We start from the raw sequence: 14447 nt of genomic DNA on the forward strand, positions 1-14447 counted from the left end.
GTGTTTACCCAGCACGCACTGCATGCCAGGTACTGTTCAGATTCTGGGGGCATAACAAAGTCCCTGGTCTCCTGGAGCTTACTTCAGGTACGTGTAAAGTGAGGTAAATCAAGCACAGGGATGTGAACTGAGAGACATGGAGAAGTGAGGCACTTACTGACGAATGCTGAAGTTGAAAGCATGCACAGAGAGAAGTCATGGCAAAGCCAGAATTACGAGGAAACAGAAACCATGAAAAGCAGAAGGTATGCAGTGGCAGAAAGAAGTCTTACACTGGAGAAGAGGAGAACAAGCCACTTCCATTCCTACATTCTGTTCTTTCTTTCCCTCATTCCTAATGGAATCTTGATTTTCATTTCATTATCTGTCCAGCCCAAAATAAGACCATGTATTTCAGGAAGTATAAGTTCATTGTCCTTTCCACAATGGTGGGTTCAGGAACTTAGATCTAAGCCAAATTGGACATGGCATTCACCCAGACATAGGGACCAGCTCAGAAATGAGCCTGTAACCCCAACTGGATGCAAGGGGGCCAGGAGGTGAGAGCGTGTAGAAAAGAAATTTTCTCATTTTCAGAAAAGAACCTACAAAAGGGACACCTTTCTTCCTGTGGATGCTGGGTGTCCTGATGTGACTCCTAGAACTGTGACCACGAGGGTAGCCAGCCTGACAGTGAAATAAACATGGAGAGAAAAGCCCAGCCAAAGGAATCACAGAAAGATGGAGCCAGAATGACCAGAGTAACCCACCCTGATGCCTACCCGACTCCTGGGCTCCAGTCAGGAGCCAGTCTGCTCGTTGCTTTAAGGTCACTTGAGCTGGGCTGTTACTTGTGGCTCAGAGCATCCTGATCAACTCACTCTTCAGGTCTCAGTTCGTGGGCACTTCCCTCAAGCAGCTGTTCCCATCCCGTAAACCTGGGAAGGAGGCACACCCTTCCTGTGGGCTCCTATTGTCACGCTGTATCACGGCTCTGTGTTGACACGGCTGTCTGTTCCACCACACTGAGTGGGGAAGGCAGCCCCTGTGACCACGCTCACTGTATCCCCGAGGCCAGGAACAGTGCCTGGCACGTATCTGCTGCACAGTAAACAAGTGGGTCCGGTGGGCCTCGTGGGAAGACTTGAGAGAATGAACAAACCCCTGACTCTCTCGTCAGCAGAGGCTTTTCCTCTGCTTTTTCCTTCCCTCTCACCCATTGTCCTATAAAAATGCTCATGTGGGTTGAACCTCATGTCTTCATAGGTTCTGCACTTCAATACATTATTGACACATTCACTCTGTTAAACTTGCCAGACCACTGGCTCACCTGCGGCCTCTCACTTTCCCATGGCACTGGGTTGAAATCCATACACGATTCTGGTCACTCTTCCTGAATCAGATTCATTTCTTTCCTCACCCCTCTCATTTTCCCTCCAAGCTTTAAATTACTTGCGCCCAGGGGTCACATCTTTAGCGTGCAACTTCCCGGAGTGCTGAGGGCTTTTAATGTTCATCACTTACCAAGGGCTTACAAAGAGCTAGGTGTAGTACCGTGCACCCGTGGTGGGCAGAATAACGGCCCCCTTACAAATGTCCATGTCCTGGTCTTCTGGAACCCATGAACACATTATGGTAGATGGCAAAGGGACTCTGCAGATGTGACTTAAGGCTAAAATCCTTGAGGTAGGGAGATTATCTTTATCCAGGGGAGCCCAATACAATCACAGGAGTCCTTAAAATCAGAGAACCTTTCCTGGCTGCAGAGAGTAGAGAGATGTAAGTGTGAAATGGACTTGACCGACGACTGCTAGTTCTGAAGATGGAAGGTTTCTTCTAGCCAAGAAATGCTAGAAACTGGAAAGTGCAAGAAAACGGATTCTGTTCTCCAGCCTCCAGAAGGAACAAAGCCCTGTCAAGACATTAGGCCTGTGAGAGCCAGGTCAGACTTCCGACCTACAGAACTAGAAGATGATCCATTTGTGCTGTTTTAAGCCACTAAGTTTATGGTGATTTGTTACGGCAGCCACAGGAATTTTACAGCATTCCACATCCATTATCTTGTTTAAGAAACAGGTATCATTACTTATTTCATGGATAAGAAAAACTTCCCTGGAGGTCCAGTGGTTAAGATTCTGTACTTCCAACACAGGGGGTATGGGTTTGATCCCTGTTCAGGGAACTAAGAATCTGCACGCTGAGCAGTGTGACCGAAAAAAATCAAAACAAAAAGAAACAACTCCCCCCCTCCAAAAAAAAAAACCCCAAGAAAACCCAATACTCAGAGAGCTTAGGTAAACTGCTGCGATTCTGTAATTTATATGTATTTATTGTATGTCAGGAAGATATAGTCTTGATATAGTCTGTCTGGCACAGAAGTCCTAAAAACCCTTGGAATTTTCTAAGTAATAAAAGTAATAAAGATGTCGTGATATCCATAACAAACCTCTTTCAGCTAACACCTGAGTTTATGTTGATGATGAGATTTTTGGGAAGCACCTAAGGGTGCAGGCTGGTTACCAAGAGAACCAAACATATGATTGGAGGGTTGGAACTTTCATTCCAACCTGACCGCCAGGGAGGGGAGAGGGGCTGGCGGCTGAACTGATCACCAATGGACGATGATTTAATCAACCAGCCAAGGTAATGGGATACACAAAAGGACAGGGTTCAGAGAGCTTCTGTGTTGGTACACATGGAGATTTGGGGAGAGTGGCATGCTAGGAGAGGACATGGAAGCTATGCAGCCCATCCCACGTACCTTGCCCTCTTTTATCTGGTTGTTTTCTAAATTATATTGTTTTATAATAAACCAGTAATCTAGTAAGTAAAATGTTTCTCTGAGTTCTGTGAGTCACTTTAGCAAATTAATTGAAACCAAGGAAAAGGGGTTTGGAACTTCTGAAATGTTAGTCGCTCAGTCGTGTCTGACTCTTTGTGACCCTGTGGACTGCCAGGTTCCTCTGTCCACGGAATTCTCTAGGCAAGAATACTGGAGTGGATTGCCATTTCCTTCTCCAAGGGATCTTCCTGACTTAGGGATCGAACCCAGGCCTCCTGCACTGCAGTCAGACTCGTTATTGTCTGAGCCACCAGGGAAGCCCCTTGGAACTTCTAATCTACAATTAGTCGAAAGCACAGGTGACAGCCTGGATTTGCAACTGGTGTCTGAAGTAGCTGCTGGGGCTGAAGGGCAGCAGGGTTGTTCACAGGACTAAGCTTTTGACTTCCTTGGTGGTCTAGTGGTTAAGGACTGAGCTCTTAACCCGAGGGATTTGACACTAACTCCAGGTAGACAGTATCAGAATTGAGTTAAATTGTAGGGAACCAGCTGGTATTGGAGAGTTGCTTGGTGGTATAAACCAAACCAACACATACCCACACGTTGGACATGGCTAATGTAGCACAGCTCGAAGTGGTATCAGGAAGCACTTTTTTTTTTTTTTTTTAATCAGGAAGCATTTTAACTCAAGGGCTCGGGCTCTTAAGCACTGTCTGAAAAGTGCATGAATGCTTCCAGAATTATTATATTTGTCCTCAAATCAGTAGTGCATCCAAAGTACAGAAGACAGGCCACAGAAGACAAACATGTTACTTATGACTCATTTTTACACAGTAAAAAACAGCTCAGAGACAGGTAAGTTGGAGAAAGTGTAGAGAGAAAGTCCAAATCAGATTCTACAAAAATACAAAGTAACTATTGACAAAAGGCATTAATAAAGGGCTCTATAAGTTAGACTATGTGTTTGGGAAGCTAATTTATATAAGGCATGGGGTGTTTAAGAGGATTTGTTTTGGCCTTGATAAATAAGCCTGCCTTAGATGAGGTACGTGATCTAGAATTAAGTTGAAGAATACAACGGAAGAAAATATGCCTATGGCATATCAGAATTAAACAGTGGGTAAAAAAGAAGGGAGAAAACCTCAAACTTTAAAGAAAGAGAGGAGTGGTTGTTTACAGATGGCTCTGAGAGAGGAACAGACCTCTGTGTGGCTGGCTCCCTGGAACCCTGGACACGTACCTGCTTATGGTGAGCCTTGCATACCAGGAATAAGGAAGAAACAAACTGCCCAGAGAACGAACCTGCAACAGAAGTCCTAGATCTCACTCAGGTTCCAAATTCCAACCTCTTACTTCCTGCTTAACTTGATTAAAGATTGCTTATAATGACTATTTATTATAAATTCCTATAATTGCTAGGCAGCATAGTATACAGGAGGAAAAGGAGGCAAGGAGAAGCATTTTATCACTGACGCTGCTTCGACCTGCAGGTGCATAATGATGGTAAAAAGCAGACCGACACTTAGGTGGCTTTCTTTTTTTTTTTTTTTGGTGGTTTTCTTACTGCTTTTAAATTCTTTGCGGACCACACACCCCCTTACAAGCCTGCACTACTGCCCCCAGCTTGGTATGCTGCTGCTGGGTAGAATACTAGATAGTAATATACATGACCTTATTGTCATTCCCTTTTAACAGGTAAGACTAAGTCTCAGAGATATTAAATAAGTCACTCAGACTGTAAACACCAGAGCCCAGATAGGAACCCAGGCCCATATGACTCCAAATATTTCTCTGTGCTGGATTACCTCAAATGCCACCCTTATTCCCACCCGTATTAAAAAGAGATCTCACTGCTACTATCACCTTAGAAAACTGTCAGTTTGATATAAAGTCAAATTCACCTCTACTGTATGACCCAGCAATTCCATTCCTTAGGTATTTACTCAAGGGAAATGAAGACATTTGTCCACCTAAAGACTGGTATAAGAATATCCTTCAGTTCAGTTCAGTTCAGTCCAGTCGCCCAGTCGTGTCCAACTCTTTGCAACCCCATGGACTGCAGCACACCAGGCCTCCCTGTCCATCACCAACTCCCGGAGTTTACTCAAACTCATGTCCATTGAATTGGTGATGCCATCCAACCATCTCATACTCTGTCATCCCCTTCTCCTCCTGCCTTCAATCTTTCCCAGCATCAGGGTCTTTTCCAATGGGTCAGTTCTTTGCATCAGGTGGCCAAAGTTTTGGAGTTTGCTTCAACATTAGTCCTTCCAGTGAACACTCAGGACTGATCTCCTTTAGGATGGAATGGTTGGATCCCCTTGCAGTCCAAGGGACTCTCAAGAGTCTTCTCCAACACCACACTTCAAAAGCATCGTTCTTAGGCCCTCAGCTTTCTTTATAGTTTCATAGCATTCAGTTCAGTTCAGTTCAGTCGCTCAGTCATGTCCGACTCTTTGCGACCCCATGAATCGCAGCACACCAGGCCTCCCTGTCCATCACCATCTCCCGGAGTTCACTCAAACTCACGCCCATCGAGTCAGTGATGCCATCCAGCTATCTCATCCTCTGTCATCCCCTTCTCCACCTGCCCCCTAGATGCTTTAATTTTCAAAGTCCCACACGAGAAATAACCCAAATGATCATCAACAGAAGAGATACACAAAATGTAGTGTATTCAAACACTGTAATCCTACTCAGAAATAAAAAGAAACTACCATAGATACATGAAACCACGTGGATGAAACTCAAAACACATGATGCTAAGCAAAAGAAGCCAAACAGAAAAACACGCATACTGTATAATTCCAGTTTCAGAAAGTGTATGAACAGGCAAAACTAACCTATGGGGAGAAATAGAAAACAAACAAACTAATCTACGGAGACAGAAGCCAAAAAGTGGTTGCTCTGAGAGAGGAGTGTTGACTGGAAAGGGCACCATGGGAACTTCTAAGGTGATGGAAGTATTTTCTGTCTTGTCATGAGTAGTAGTTACTTGTCAAAACTCATCCAACCTGAGACCCATGTACTTTATTTTTATGCAAATCATACTTCAATAAAGAGAGGGAAGAAAAAAGGTAATCACAATAATAGTGATAGTAGTAGCTAATATATAGTAAGTGCTATCTCACCATCCTCTAGGGACAACATTATGCCCTTCACTTAATGCTGAGTTAAACTCTACAACTGCCTCATGATGGAAATACCACTACTATTCTCATTTTTTTTAATGAGAAAAAGGTTAATATCCATATTGCATAAACAGTATAGTAAGAATGTGAATCCTTGTCTGACAGACTCCACTGCTTGGCTCTTAACCATGGTGTCATACTGCCTTTTTAAATTCTGGGGTATCTCCCTCAAAACTGAAATGTCTGCTATGTGCCTGTAAGTGCTAAGCTTTCATGTATACGAATTCATTTAAACTTCACAATACATGTTGTTTATTAGCCTTAATGTATTAAGATTACACAGTCACAATATAACAGAATGTAATGAGTCCTGAAGGCAAATAAAACGCAGTTATCCAAACACATGAAAAGATGCTCAACATCACTCATTATCAGAGAAATGCAAATCAAAACCACTATGAGGTACCATTTCACGCCAGTCAGAATGGCTGCGATCCAAAAGTCTACAAGTAATAAATGCTGGAGAGGATGTGGAGAAAAGGGAACCCTCTTACACTGTTGGTGGGAATGCAAACTAGTACAGCCACTATGGAGAACAGTGTGGAGATTCCTTAAAAAACTGGAAATAGCACTGCCTTATGATCCAGCAATCCCACTGCTGGGCATACACACTGAGGAAACCAGAATTCAAAGAGACACGTGTACCCCAATGTTCATCGCAGCACTGTTTATAATAGCCAGGACATGGAAGCAACCTAGATGTCCATCAGCAGATGAATGGATAAGAAAGCTGTGGTACATATACACAATGGAGTATTACTCAGCCATTAAAAAGAATACATTTGAATCAGTTCTAATGAGGTGGATGAAACTGGAGCCTATAATACAGAGTGAAGTAAGCCAGAAAGAAAAACACCAATACAGTATACTAACGCATATATATAGAATTTAGAAAGATGGTAACAATAACCCTATATACGAGACAGCAAAAGAGACACTGATGTATAGAACAGTCTTTTGGACTCTGTGGGAGAGGGAGAGGGTGAGATGATTTGGGAGAATGGCATTGAAATATGTATAATATCATATATGAAACGAGTCGCCAGTCCAGGTTCGATGCACAATACTGGATGCTTGGGGCTGGTGCACTGGGATAACCCAGAGGGATGGTATGGGGAGGGAGGAGGGAGGAGGGTTCAGGATGGGAAACACGTGTATGCCTGTGGCGGATTCATTTCGATATATGGCAGAACCAATACAATATTGTAAAGCTAAAAAAAAAAAAAAAAAACTCAGTTATCCTAAAGGCAGAATGATGTGAGTAAACAAACATCTTTGTAAAATCCTCTGTTGCTTCTTTAACTGAGTTCAATGCTTTCTCAAATTTTAGTGTGACTGAAAATTGCCTACTAGAGTAGTAAGAGAAACAAGAGTGACCAAAACCCATCATACCACGTGTCAGGCCCTGCCCTAACTGCTTCACATAATTACTCTTCAAAGTTCATTAAACTGTTCATAAAGGACAGTAAATGTGTTTCTGGGTTCACAAGCTGTTTTTCCTTGAGGAAGTCCTATAACTTCTCTGTGTTTCAGGTTTTATATCTCTAAAAAAAACGGTGATAATATACATAACCTCATAGAATTGTTGTGGGGCACAAATCAGTATTTGTAAAACACTGTGATAGCTGAGTAGCAAAATTGGAAATCAAGTCCAAATATGTTCTCTCCCCTGCACCAGGATAATTTAAGACTTACAGTACAGCCTAATGTGAACTATGATTACTGGGGAAGGAAAAATCCTCCTAGAAGTTATTAAAAGGAACAATTTAAAACATATTTCTAAAAAAATAAGGTAATATATATTTCAACTGCTATATGTTTAAGCAAAAATCTAAGTATGAATATAGTGGGGTGAGTCAACAACCATATGAGAAACTTTTTCCTTATGCTGACCTATATCTGCTGTCTATCCCAGCAAATTCACTTTATTTGATTGATGGACTGATTTTATTTTTATTTCTTATAAAATAGGCACTCTTACATGTGCAAAAGCTATGGTGGTAAATAAGATAAAGAACTCCAGTGATGAGGGAGACCAAAAAAAAAAAAAGCACAGGAATCAGTAAAATGAGCTCTGCTGCTGCTAAGTCGCTTCAGTCATGTCCGACTCTGTGCAACCCCATAGACAGCAGCCCACCAGGCTCTGCCGTCCCTGGGATTCTCCAGGCAAGAACACTGGAGTGGGTTGCCATTTCCTTCTCCATTTCGTGAAAGTGAAAAGTGAAAGTGAAGACGCTCAGTCGCAACTCACTCGTAGCGACCCCATGGAATGCAGCCTACCAGGCTCCTCCATCCATGGGATTTTCTAGGCAAGAGTACTGGAGTGGCTTGCCATTGCCTTCTCCGAAAATGAGCTCAGACAGTGATAAGTGCTACGTAGAAAATAAAACATGGTGGGACTTAGCTGGGGGTGCAATGGATAGGAATCCACCTGCCAACAAAGGGGACACGAGTTCAATCCCAGGTCCAGGAAGATTCCACATGCCACAGAGCAACTAAGCCCATGTGCCACAGCTATTGAGCCTGTGGGTCACAGCTACTGAGGCTGCAAACTCTCGGGTCTGAGAGCCACAACTACTGAGCCTATGTGCTGCAATTACTGAAGCCCACGTGCCCTAGAACTATATGCCACACCTACTGAGCCCACGTACTGCGACTACTGAAGCCTGTGGGCCTACAGTCTGTGCTCTGCAACATGAGAAGCCACAGCAATAAGAAGCCCAGGCACCACAAAGAGTTAGCTCCCATTTGCTGCAACTAGAGAAAGCTCCTGCACAGCAATGAAGATCTAGTGCAAACATTCGGGGAGCTGCCCGTGAGAACAGGGTCCTTTATCTAAAGGACACAGCTCTGGGAGCTGCCTCAGTCCTTGAGGGTTTGCTTGCAAACATAGCTCTCTGTCCCGCCACCCCAGAGATTAGGCGATTATTTACTGCAGACACCTGGAGTTCTGGACAAACTTCTCACACACAGGGAAATGTTATCTTGTGTAAGAAATAATAACAGGGTGCCATTCCCATGCTCTCAAGATTTTTTGTGACTTTTCGTAAGATGTATAGGTCAGCCAGGAAAAATGTTAACTGTCTTGTTTTTCTCTTGCTCTCCTGTATAAATATAAGATGCTGAATAAAGTCGTGGTCAGACCACTTCCCTTTGTGGAGACGTGTCTGATCCTCTCGACCCCATCTTTGCTGTAGTATTCTTTCTCAGCCGCGTCGTGCACGTTCTTGGGACGTGATTGACTTTGCCAGCTGGCTCCGGCAGGTGGCGCCCGAACAGGGACTCGAGAATTGGAGTGCAACGACGGTTGCTGCCCATCAGGATTGAGGTTAAGTAACGAGGAATGCCTAATTATTGAAGGGGCAGGGAGTGTTATTGTCGAGAGTAATAAATCATGGGACAAGGCAGTAGCTGCCAGTTATTTGTACATATGTTGAAAACTATGTTAAAAGGCAGGGGAATTCATGTAAATAAGTTACAGCTAGAAAAGTTTTTCCTTTTTGTAGAAGAAGTTTGTCCTTGGTTTCCAGAGAAAAGAACAGTTAATCTGGAAACTTGAAAAAAAGTAGGAAAACAATTGCAGACATATTATTCCTTACATGGTCCCAATCGTGTCCCTGTAGATACTTTTTCTTTGTGGACTCTCATAAGAGACTGTCTGGATCCTGAACATGAGGGACGTAAGATTCAAAAGGCCCTCCGGGATTCCACAGAACCCGAAGTTGCAGAGCCTTCTGCCCCTCCGCCTGAGCCGCTTTATGCCGTGCCTGAGGGAACAGCTTGTAAGGCTGGAGGGAATGATGATGTGTTAAGCTCTGATGAACAGGAAGAGTTCAATGAACAAGCGGCTCAGTACCATAGAGAGGATATGCCCTGGGAGGTTTTCAGATAAACATATTATTCCTAATCAAGTTAATTTCTCTTATCATGGAGTGTTTGATCGTTTACCTATTTGTCTGTCTAGATATTTTAATTCAACAGGATGTCTTTTTGTTGGGGAGTCAGGATAGGCTGATTATGACAACGGTTGGAGCCTATATATTCCTGGAGTAACGAAAGAATCTGGAATTCCTCAATGTCGTAATGGAACTGGTCCTTTAGATATCCCTTTCTGTGACCCTGAAGCAAGGAGAAGAGCCACTGCTGCACCATGGAAACTGTGTCGAGATGGAACTGCTACGGTTTATAACATATTTGGGACAAATGAGTCATTGTGGGACTGGTCTCCAGACTCGGCCAGAAACTCCGGAGCACAAGATAATAGAAAGTTTGCATCCCGTATTTGGAACTTGGGCGGCTCTAAAGTGTTCCAAACAGAAATCTGGAAACTAGCTGCCACCCTTGGATGTGAGGGTTTCTACCTTCAGGTGGGATCGAAAGTGAGACACGGTTATTTATGGAATCTCACCATGAGGTACCCTCGTGCATGTGTGCCTCACCCTTATGCTTTGCTAGTAGGATCTGTAAATGTACAACCTGGATTATGAAATTATAATATAACTTGTAACAATTGTACCTTATCTAACTGCGTTAGGAGAATTACTAATCAAACTAGGGTTCTAGTCTTAAGACAGTCTGCTTTTGTTATGATTCCTGTAAAGATTAATGCGTCTTGGTATGATGAAAAAGGACTTGAGCTTTGGAGAGAAGTAGAGGGTGCTTTAATGTGTTATTGCAGGGGAATAGGGTTAATAATTCTGGGATTTATAGCTTTGGTAACCCTTATCGCCTCCTCGATTACTGCAGCCCTGTCCCTGGCACAATCAGTGCAAACTGCAACTTTTGTTGATAATCTGGCACAAAATGTATCCATTACCCTGGGGACTCAAGAAGATATTGACAAAAAGCTAGAGGACTGATTGAATGCCCTTTATGATGTTGTAAAATGTTTAGGTGAAGAGGTTCAAAGTATAAAGTTGAGATTATGGGTACAATGTCATGCCGATTTTCGATGGATCTGTGTTACCCCCCAAAAATATAATGGTAGTATAACTGCTTGGGATAAGGTGAAAGCTCATTTAGAAGGTATTTGGCATAATGAAAATATTTCCTTAGATTTACTGTATCTACATCAAGAAATAATGAATATTGAGAATGCACCTAGACCTGATTTGGATGTTGCAAAAAGAGCTGAGTCTTTTGTTAAAGAACTTTTTCGACATGTACCTACCATCAATAGTATTTGGTACTTGGGAGCAGCCATAGGAGGACTATTCTTAATAATTTTAACTGTTTTATTTCTTGCACCTTGTTTAATTAAAAAGCTGATTGATGATCTATGGATGATAAAGGTTTCTATCTATGGAAATTGCGGTTAAAGGAACATAAGCGTGCACCTATATAAAAAGAAAGGAGGAGATGCAGGGAGCTGCCCGTGAGAACGGGGTCCTTTATCTAAAGGATACAGCTCTGGGAGCTGCCTCAGTCCTTGAGAGTTTGCTTGCAAACATAGCTCTCTGTCCCGCCACCCCAGAGATTAGGCGATTATTTACTGCAGACACCTGGAGTTCTGGACAAACTTCTCACGCACAGGGAAATGTTATCTGGTGTAAGAAATAATAACAGGGTGCTATTCCCATGCTCTCAAGATTTTTTGTGACTTTTCGTAAGATGTATAGGTCAGCCAGGAAAAATGTTAACTGTCTTGTTTTTCTCTTGCTCTCCTGTATAAATATAAGATGCTGAATAAAGTCGTGGTCAGACCGTTTCCCTTTGTGGAGACGTGTCTGAACCTCTTGACCCCATCTTTGTTGTAGTATTCTTTTGCTGTAGTATTCTTTCTCAGCCACGTCGTGCACGTTCTCGGGACCTGATTGACTTTGCCGGCTGGCTCCGGCACAAACAGAAAATTAATTAAAGACAAGAAAACATGGTGATGGGTTATACTTTAGATACACTGGCCAGGGAAACCCTATAGATAAGTTTGAGAAGAAATTTGAATGCTGAGAAGGAAAAGCATGCCAGGTATAGAAAAGAACAAGTACAAAGGTAAGAAGAGGCTTGGCATGCTATAGATGTAGAATTAAGGCCAGTGGCTAGAATACAGGGATAAAAGGGACAGAGTAAGGCAAGCTAAGTTTCGGAGGTGAGCAGAGGCAAGATCGTACTCTTGCCTGGAGAATCCCAGGGACAGAGGAGCCTGTTGGGCTGCCGTCTACGGGGTCGCACAGAGTCGGACACGACTGACGTGACTTAGCAGCAGCAGCAGCTGATTTCCAACAAGAGTGCCAAGACAATTCGAATGAGAGAAAGAGTAGTCTTTTCAACAGATGATGCTGTAATAACTGAATGCCACTGCTGCTTAGTCACTTCAGTTGTGTCCAACTCTGTGTGACCCTATGGACAGCAGCCCACCAGGCTCCTCTCTCCATGGGATTCTCTTGGCAAGAGTACCAAAGTGATTTGCCGTGCCCTCCTCCAGGGGATCTTCCCAACCCAGGGATCGAATCCAAGTCTCTTACATCTACCTGCTGTGGCAGGTGGGTTCTTTACCAATAGCGCCACCTGAGAAGCCCAATAACTGAATGGTGGTAGTGGTTTAGTCGCTAAGTTGTGTCCGACTCCTGCAATCCTGTGGACTGTAGCCCGCCAGGCTCCTCTGTCCATGGGATCCCCCAGGCAAGGAGTGGGTTGCCATTTCCTTCTCCAGGAGATCTTCCTGACCCAGGAATCGAACCCAGGTCTCCTGCGTTGTTGGCAGATTCTTTACCAACTGATCTATGAGGGAAGCCCATATACATAACTGAGTATGTATATGCAAAAGAATGAAACTGGGCCTCAACATGACACCATATATAAAAATTAACCCAAAATGGATAAAAGACATACACAGAAGACTTAAAACTATAAAACTTTTGGAAGAAAACACAAGTGTATATGTCTTTGTGATCTTGTATTAGGAAATGGCTTCTTAAATGTGACATCAAAAGTGTCACATTTATTATGAAAAAATAAAGAAAATAATTTATTATGAAAAAATAAAGAAAATAACTTGGACTTCAAGAAAATTAAAAGTTTTGTGAGTCAAAAGTGCTCTCAAGAAAGTGAAAAAATCCACAGAATGAGAGGAATATTTTCAAATCACATAATCTGATGAAAGTTTATTATCCAGGACATACAAAGAATTCTTATGCCTCAACAATAAATAACAGTTTAAAAATGGTCAAAGTACAAATAGATGGAGAAATATACCGTGTTCATGGATCGGAAGAATATAACAAAAATAAGTATACTACCCAAAGCCATCTATAGATTCAATGCAATCCCTATCAAACTTCCAACGGTATTTTTCAGAGAACTAAAACAAATAATTTCACAATTTGTATGGAAATACAAAAAACCTTGAATAGCCAAAGCAATCTTGAGAAAGAAGAATGGAACTGGAGGAATCAACCTGCCTGACTTCAGATTATACTACAAAGCTACAGTCATCAAGACAGTATGGTACTGGCACAAAGACAGAAATATAGATCAATGGAACAAAATAGAAAGCCCAGAGATAAATTCACGCACCTACGGAGACCTTATTTTTGACAAAGGAGGCAAGAATATACAATGGAGAAAAGACAATCTCTTTAACAAGTGATGCTGGGAAAACTGGTCAACCACTTGTAAAAGAATGAAACTAGAACACTTTCTAACACCATTCACAAAAATAAACTCAAAATGGATTAAAGATCTAAATGTAAGACCAGAAACTATAAAACATAGGCAAGACACTCTCTGACATAAATCACAGCAGGATCCTCTATGACCCACCTCCCAGAGTAATGGAAACAAAAGCAAAAATAAACAAATGGGACCTAATTAAACTTAAAAGCTTTTACACAACGAAGGAAACTATAAGCAAGGTGAAAAGACAGCCTTTAGAATGGGAGAAAATAATAGCAAACGAAGCAACTGACAAAGAATTAATCTCCAAAATATACAAGCAGCTCATGAAGCTCAATTCCAGAAAAATAAACGATTTAATAAAAAATGAGCCAAAGAACTAAACAGACAATTCTCCAAAGAAGGCATACAGATGGCTAATAAACACATGAAAAGATGTTCAACATCACTCATTATCAGAGAAATGTACAACAAAATCACAATGAGGTACCATCTAATGCCAGTCAGAATGGCTGCTATCAAAAAGTCTACAAACAATAAATGCTGGTGAGGGTGTGGAGAAAAGGGAACCCTCTTACACTGCTGGTGGGAATGCAAACTAGTACAGCCACTATGGAACAGTGTGGAGATTCATTAAAAAACTGGAAATAGAACTGCCATACCACCCAGCAATCCCACTGCTGGGCCTACACACCGAGGAAACCAGAACTGAAAGAGACACATGTACCCCAAGGTTCATCACAGCACTGTTTACAATAGCTTGGACATGGAAGCAACCTAGATGTCCATTGGCAGACAAATGGATGAGAAAGCTGTGCTATATAAACACAATGGAATATTACTCAGCTATTAAAAAGAATGCATTTGAATCAGTTCTAATGAGG

General features: G+C 42.3%; 1 protein-coding gene across 8 annotated transcripts in view; it reads right to left on the bottom strand.

Annotated features, from left to right (window-relative positions):
- Positions 1-14447, bottom strand: part of WDTC1 (WD and tetratricopeptide repeats 1) — a 66557-nt gene that overhangs the window by 19423 nt on the left and 32687 nt on the right. The gene's annotated exons all lie outside the window — the stretch shown is intronic.

The sequence above is a fragment of the Bos javanicus genome, chromosome 2 (genome assembly GCF_032452875.1).
Source record: "Bos javanicus breed banteng chromosome 2, ARS-OSU_banteng_1.0, whole genome shotgun sequence".
In the NCBI taxonomy this organism is placed as follows: domain Eukaryota; kingdom Metazoa; phylum Chordata; class Mammalia; order Artiodactyla; family Bovidae; genus Bos; species Bos javanicus.